At 39.0% G+C, this 8,459-nt stretch overlaps 1 protein-coding gene across 3 annotated transcripts in view; it reads left to right on the top strand.

Annotated features, from left to right (window-relative positions):
• The first annotated feature begins 6,152 nt into the window (after positions 1–6,152).
• The window catches only part of tjp1b (tight junction protein 1b), a 47,039-nt gene continuing 44,732 nt past the window's right edge, over positions 6,153–8,459 (top strand). For 2 of the 3 annotated variants that reach the window (XM_070830038.1, XM_070830037.1), the window contains exon 1: positions 6,154–6,227. The gene's annotated coding sequence lies outside the window, so the exon portion shown is untranslated. Of the gene's footprint in view, positions 6,228–8,459 lie in introns of all 3 variants that reach the window. The other variant, XM_070830041.1, reaches the window with a different exon arrangement.

The raw sequence follows: 8,459 nt of genomic DNA, 5'->3' as shown, positions 1-8,459 counted from the left end.
GCTGCTGTAACCTCAGCAGGGGTCAGACGCTTATCACATGCAGCATTTTTATCCCTTGGTCTCTTTGGCTAATCATATTCCTTAGTCATCCTCTTATTAGCCTAATTGCCCCCCTGAGGAGAAGATACAGGATTGCACTGAGACAAAAGCACTCCTTTCATGTGTCTTCTGTTGCTGTTACTTTTATGCTCACATCTCCATATTGAAGTAGATTTTGGATGAAGCTTCTTGTCTTATCTACAACAGTGCACTGATACAAAAGGCTAAATTAGTTATGTAACTCTTAGAGAGAGCTCTGACCTTGTTAAACTGGATATTTTTTACAGCTGGAGTGAAAAGCACAATAGCCACAATGATTGTGAGATAAAGTGAAAATGCTGAGCTCTTAATGCATCTCCGTTAATCACTTAGAAACATTAACGACTGGTATTTTGTTTCCAAATGTTTTTATCGTTATGTGTTATTTAAAGGACCAGTTTGCATGTTTCACCCCCATTTACTGCAAATTCTTTTCTTTACAGCTAATCATTTTGCAAATCATGTCACTCTGGTTTGGATTTTCCAATGTCAGTTTTCTACCTTCAATCAACAATTGTTTTCCGTTAATTCCCATATATAATTACACTTGAAATTTGCATTAGTTTTGCCATTTATTCCCACTGGATATCTTTTTTTCCCCTCATCATTATTATAAGACAGTGCCGTGCAGACTTGTCAAACCAATCATTCATCTTTGACAAGAAAATATCACAGACTTGATTGTTGCTGTGATAGATTACCTCTCTGCACCACATTTCAAAGGTCTGTTAATTTGTGCTAACTCACTATCATCCTACAGAACTATAATGAATTAAAACCGTAGGGTTTACGGGAATGGCTGGAAAATATTGTATTGACATGCAGAGAATGTAATGTAAAAATGCATACTGAAAATCTATAAATCACGATGGCTATTTGAAAACAGTAAAGTATACAGCAAATCGTTTGTAGATGATGACATAACACTGGTTAAAACCCGATGTGATCCTGTGAGCTTACCAATTAGAGCATCACGTCTTTAAACACTGGTAGAACAGAAAAACCTCCCAATAATTCAGCCGAAGAAGTAAAACTGAGAGATAACATAAAGCCTTTGAACGGCTACAATGGCACGCCAACGGCTACAGTCTACCTTAATATTACTGGTAAGCTCATAATATGGTGATACATGAAATACAGCGGGGATTGATATTCATGGTAAACGTTTATCTTCGTTATCGTCCTGATCTTTAGTACTGTTATTAACATCATCATATCAACAGTAAAAGTGGTAGCAAAAACAATAGTTGTAGTCTCAAGTAATAATAATAGTGATATTGGCAGTGGATATGACAGTGCTAGTGATAGTAGTACTATTAAACTACATTCCTTGTGGCTCATGCTGCTATAAGCCATTTACAGAATGTGTATTGCACACACATTGAGTTGTAGTTATTTTATCCATCTCAACTGTGTATAACACAAGAAAATGTGACAGATCTTTTTATTCTGAAAGACACTCTGGACAAAAGCGTCCACCTAATGAACGTGCTGTACTGCAACAATATGTGCTGAGCAGTGTCCCTGTTTGATAGCTTTGCGTTTTTGGAAATTTCTTGTGCATTTAAGACTTTATCCACCTGAGTGAAATCCAGCATACTGACATCGTCAACCAAACAGCTTAACTTAGTCACCAAAATAGTTTAGAGTTTCAGGTCAGCGAATCTGGCATCACGTTTATGACATTACACATCAAGTTGCTTTTTAGTTATCAGAACAGAAGCACAAACAATGTATAATGATACATTTGTAGTGTAACGCCAGGTTGTTGGTAGGTTGTATAGTTCTTCATATCATATAAATAATATTTTTACATAACGGCATGCATTGTAATGAAAAATATGTACCTGATTTCCTCACTGCCAGGATTTGGAGGAAGACGCTTTATTAGTTTAACCTTTTTTCCACAAACGATATTGATATCTCGATTAAAGTGACCTTTTAGATCAATACTGCTCTATACTCATTAACACTCTTCGTTCATACGCAGAAATGTGAAAAACAACATACCACAGATACAGACCACCGGAGCTGAAACTATCGTTCGGAAATGAATATGTGGCAGTTGTGATAATTGAATAATCCTTATCGAGTAAAAATATCAAACATATTCTGGTTAGAGCATCCAAAATATGAGGATTAGCTGTTTGTCATTGTGTAAATTGTGCTTAATTTGAAGAAAACTCTTTGAACTCTGGCAAATAGTGATCACCATTTATCATTATTTTTTACTTAGTAGAATAAACAATTAATTAATCAATTAATTAATCAATAGATTAAATGAAAGAGATGTATAATTAATTACATCTATAAGTAAAAGTATTATGTTGTGTTTGTCAGCTTTATACACTCCCTATTAAAGCTTAGAAGAGGCACTATGCTGTAGGTATTTTCAGTTATTCTTATTTCCCTCATTCACAAATAATTAGGCATGCAGATGTATGACAGGATGTGACATCACTGAAAGACACGCAGATTTAAAGCCAAGAAAAGGCTTCATTGCATCTGAATACGGGACATTAAGTATCCTGTTTGTAGGGTTTCTCTTTACATAATTGCAGTGTTAATTCTGCCCCATTTCTGGTCAAATGGTCAGAGCTGCTTCCTGTTCTGCTGATCTCTCAGCGTGTGGCGGTGAGAATACACACCGCTCTGCCTGAACACTTACACCATCCACCGAGCAGAGACCGTGTGTGCCATGTGCATCACATTCTCCCAAAATTAGACGAGGCACAGCTCCGCTTGCCTTTGATAAAAGACTGTATAGCAGCGGCAGCAGCTCTCTAAATTAGGATTAGTCTTTGCAAACAGATGTTCTTCTTGCCTGCAGTCTTAAAAACCCATTCCCCTTGCACACAGCCAAAGATTAGCATTAACCTGGCTTAATGAACTTTACACTCTGTTGCAGGCCTGCAGGGATAACACAACAAGTCTATTGTGTTTACGTAATGTTTCGTCTTATTTTTAACCTGCACCTTTTCTTAAAAGAAGAAAACAAAAGCAGACAGATAGATATAACTCATTTGGGATAGGACTGATGTTGAATTAGAGTGTGTGCCTTTTGCAGTGTGTCTGTCTAAACATGGTTTATTGTGTCTGTGTGTGTGTGTGTGTGTACCAGACACTGGTCACGATTGCTCTCGTTGTTAAGTGTTATATTCTCAGTGGCCAAGATGGGAGGAATGAAGCGTAACATTGCCTATTGACCTGCTGATTAAGCAGTAGCTGTTATTGCTTGAACTAATCGTACCTGATGGCTCCTCCAGGCAGTCTGAGAGAGAGAGGGATGGCATAAAGTCCTGCATCTGACTAATGTGTGTGCGTCCCCATTCCTTTCTTTGTAATAGCATCAGGCATCTGCTTGACCTTACCTTATCTGTGAACTACATTATCACACTCCGTAGTGGACGTTGCAGGCCTTCGGGGTCTTGGCATTGATCTTAATCTATTTTTTTGTGGATGAAATGGATTCGTTCTTCACTGAGACTGCAATAGATAAAGCTGTATAGTCGTCATATCAGGGTCAAGATGGCACTTATTGTGCAGTGAACTCACCATACATCAACCACCTGACCTGTAAGCTAAGACAAAACAGCTAGCCAGGCTCTATCCAAAGCAAAAGAAATCTTTTAATCAGCGCCGCTGTTTGGTTAATCTGTACAGAAAGTTTAAAAATGACAAGTTGTGGATTGACAGAAAGCTAATAAGCACATTTCCTGAAATGTCCAAGTATATCTTTAAATTATATTCTATTTCATGAGCTTGTGTCGTAAAAAGTAGGCGATTGTTCTTTTGACTTTCCATAAGTTGGGCCATATGTTTGCAGGTCATATGCCAAATGCTGTTGATCCTTGTGCAAAATGCACCTACAACCATGATGAAGTGAAAAAGAGATGCTAATATTCACTCACAGTTTTATATATTCTCTTAAGCATCAAGCGAAACACATTATACCTGAATATTATACCTGAATATTTGATGGAGAAGAATTCATCACACATGCGATGGGAAATCATTCACTGCACATTATATCTGAGTCGGCACAGTTGCTGGCACTATGTTACATTCTGCCTTTGTGGCCTGAAGTGTTTTGGCTGAAATCCATTTCAGAATCAACATCCAAGAAATGAGCCTGTGAATGCGCAGGACTGCACCGGGCCTGTGATACAGTCCAGGCAGCCTTTCTCATTAGTCATGTTTGCTGTATTGTTTATGAGAACAATCTGAGGTCGCTTGTAATTGACTGCACGTACTGCCGAATGCTTTTTACTGGCATTTCCAGCCAGTAAGCACCTTACACCGCTTCAGGCAACTATTGAATTAATGCATAGAGAAAGTGGAAGGTGATGTTCTCTATCCTTCCATCTTTTTTCATTTCTTTCTCCTATAATTTCCCTTTGCTGAGTCTCCAAACCTTGGGAGCTCCTCCGGGCCTGCTGCTGAGCACGCTAATGGATATCTACTGTCCCTGAGCCGCATTGTGTAGACAGGATTTTGCCTCATTGAATATTGTGTTAGGTAAATCCTCATTAAGAGTGACTGTCCTCCGTGACACTGAGAGAAAGGACTGGAGGGAAGAGAAGAGAGGAGAGGAGAAGGAGGCAGTAACAATAGCAGCAATTGGAGCTGCATTATGAAAGCTTGTCACAATTTCCTGAAGCCCAAAGTGTCATCATCATGTTATTGTTTTATCCAGTCAAAGATGTTCATTTTAGGAGGTAATCCTTAACAACTGAAAAGCCAGAACCAATCATTTTTGGGATTTTCTCCCAGAAAAAAAATGACTAAAATGATTAATCAATTATCAAAGTAGTTGATGATTCTCTCTGCCTAATTAATTAATCGATTAATTGTTTCACCTTTACTAACTAGTGATGCAATAGATATAATGGTACCACTTTCTAATAGGACACTTTATTTAAAAAAGGGGGTGATAAGTTGTAACTAATGGCTTTATTTTTAACTAATTTATTGATGTTTTATGCATCAACTGTAAACCATTAATGGGAATAACTTTTGGGTAGCCATCTGGTGTCTCTCCTCCGCCAACAGGACACTTAATTTGTGTTTTTGTTCATTAGCTAATCTGAAAAAAGCTGGAAATATTTGGACCAAAATCAATTTATTAACAGCTAATTAACATTCTTGACTGTAGACACAATAAAATGTGAAATCCTCAGGCGCTTATTAATACACCAACCAACACATAGACCTACGAACATCCCAAAGGGTATACTTATGCTTATAACTGATCTACAGAACATTAGAAATTGATTTATTAACCATTAATAAAGCTGTTAGTTATAACCTAGTGGGTGGTACCAATATATATCAATAATGTGTTTGTTTGTGATGTAGAGGAGACAAATGGAGCTGTTCTCAAATGGAGACCCTGCTCTAGATAGATTTACAATCTGAATTCTCAGTTCAGTTCAGCTTTGTTCATCCCTACGGGGACAATTAATTTTATGGCAAACACAGCACATTACGCAGCAATTAAGCAACAAACATGGAGAAGACAAAGGAAATGAGAGGCAGAGGGCTTTAATGTGGTCAGCAGGGTTCCAACAGTGCTGCTTAAGTATGTCATTTGTGAAGGGTAAAACATTTCCGGAGAGTATTGGTGATAGGTCAGCCAAGTGTGCCTCCTCCCCGCGTCTCACCATGACCCATCTACAGTTTGGCTCGTGCGGCCCACAGGGCTGCACAGGCCCTCTGTGTTTGAAGCTGCAGTGCTTCCTGAGCTCGAACCAGCTCCCCTGCAGGGCGGCTGTGACATTAAATCCAATTATAGATTTCTTTAAATGCCATTTTATCCAGTTGGGGACTGTGGCCTTTTGAAAAGCAGAAACGTGACCACTGTGTTACTCCTCCTCTTCTTCGGGCTTGCCTGTTGTACTTTGTCCCGCTGTGATACAACCAGGCAGGATGTGTACTTGCTTGCCCTGATGTAGCTCTGTTGTTTTTCTTTGTCCTCCTCCTGCCGCCTCCTCCGTGCTGACCTCAGGATACACCCCAGCCCAACTGCTGGCTCCATCACAGCAGCCTCCTCAGCGAGCACCATTCAGGGCAAGCCATCACTCCGCCGCATCAAGGGTCGCATTCACAGGAGCAAGAGTCTGGACAGCATTGATCTTCTAGACTCCAATGTAAGTAAACTGACTCAAAGGCAAACACAGTGCATTAATGAGCTGGATCACCTGACCATAGACACTGTAATTAATGAACAAAATGTACAGAACAAACAAGTCAGCAACCTGACATCAGGTACATCTGGATATTGCTGAAAGGCCCGACTGGTGACAGATTCAAAAAGGTCCCTTCGGTATTGCAGGTGTTATGTGGGACAGCGAATTGTCTGGCAGGACTTTTCTAACCACAACCAAATCCAAAAAGGTTGCACAAAGCACATTTCACAAATGCTCATCTCTTGCAAATTGCAGATAATTTAACGAGTCCTATAGAGCTCTTGCAATCTCATGCATGGGCTGCAAGTATGGGGTTTGCTTTGATTAGCAAAATTTGTCTAAATCAACGCAATAGGGTGCAAACGGTACAAAATGCTGCTTGCAAATTGGGTGAAACAGACCCCAGATTCACATTTACAGTTTAGAGACAATGGTGGTAAATGATTCATTTGTTTCCAGTAATTTTGAGGCAGTCCTGAAATGGCTTTGTTGCACCAAACTCCAAAAATATGATCTTCATTTGGATTATACACTCGTCACCCTGATGTTTGTCTCCTAAACACGAAGCTACAGCCACCAGCTGGTTAGACTAATTTAGAAAAGAGGCTGGAAACAACTAGTCTTGCCTTGTTCAATCCATAAAAAAACCTAAGTGTAATGATGCCTTTATACTAGTTTTATACTTTGGTTTTTGGACAGATCAACAAAATCAAATATTGTGTTAATTGGTGCTGCATGGAAATATAACGTATTACCTAATATGATATCATGTATCACCTTTGGATAGAGACAGGCTGTTTCCAGTCTTTGTGTCAAGCTAACTTAACAAGGTACTGGCTGTTGCTTCATATTGACCACACGAACAGAAGAGTGGTATCTATCTTTTCAGAAAATTCTTGTCAACTAATTGATCAAGTGTATTTCCCAACACAAATGTGTTAACTTCCATAAAGAGGCTGAAGTTTTGCATTCATGATTCATGAGCCACCATAAACAGCCAGTTCCATTTCCATACATGATCACACTATATCAAAGTAACATGATACCTGACCTGAATTAAGATTCACTCTGTTTCTAAGAGGAAACTTGATTTGAGTATCAAGGTTGCAGAAAACAAGTTGCTCACTCCTTACATACATCAATATGTTCCGAAATGTTCAAGGTGAAACTCTCTGTTGCGTTTATAGCCACACTAAATCCTCATGAAATATACTTTGCTGAGGTTTTTTAATTCACAAAGCAGTGTTTTAAATTCACAGCTCTGATGTGCATAAATCCAAGCAGACACAACTGTAATACACACATGTACTTTGTTGTTTCCAGACAGAGGAATAGACTGCTGGAGGGCCTCAGCCTCAGGGGAATTATATCATGTTGACAGCTCAGCTATGACCTGACTGGGAATTCAGCTCAAATGCTCCATCTCATTAAGGGATGCCACAAAACCATTGAGCTGCTGGAAGTATTGATACAAGTATTGGTCACCAGTTGTAGCTCAAGCTTTTGTGTACATAAGGGTTTTGAATGCCTCTAAGTTACGTGTGACATTATCTTTAACTGCGGCGTTAGTAACGACTCTCAGCCTAGTGGTGCTGCGTGTCACGGTCACAGAGCTTTAAGCCACTGTGTGACATGCTGATTTATTAATGAGACTAAAGAGTCTACAGACATGCTTACAGCTCTGTGAGGCTGCATGCTAACATGCTCATAACGGCTATGCTAGCATGCTGATGTGGAACAGCTGTGATGTTCATCATGCTCGCCGTCTTAGCTTAGTGTGTTAGCATATATTTGCTTCACACAAACACAAAGCACAGCACGTATTTGGTCGTGATACGAAGAGTTGGACACATTCAGTTTTTGGCTTGATGGTGGCGCCAGATGTAAAGTAACACATCATTGTAGTAAATGTACAATGATGTAACTGTCTCATTGAAAACCATATCAAGAACAGTATAGTTAACTAAAACTCAACTAAAAACTAAAACTAGATGTGAAAAAAAAAACATTTAGCTAACTGGAATAAAAAGAAAAACTAGGCTATAGAAAAAATCAAAGCTAGTTGAAATGATATAATAATAATATACAGGAAATGTCTTCAGCATTAGTCTTTCTCAACTTGGTCAAAGCTGTCATAATAACAAGTATGAGGAGGTAATGGGATGTCTACATGACTGGGAGTCAAGTATGGTA

This window comes from Pempheris klunzingeri, chromosome 5 (assembly GCF_042242105.1).
Source record: "Pempheris klunzingeri isolate RE-2024b chromosome 5, fPemKlu1.hap1, whole genome shotgun sequence".
In the NCBI taxonomy this organism is placed as follows: Eukaryota; Metazoa; Chordata; class Actinopteri; order Acropomatiformes; family Pempheridae; genus Pempheris; species Pempheris klunzingeri.
Note: the sequence above shows the minus strand (reverse complement) of the source record. Positions and strands in the feature narration are given on the sequence as shown.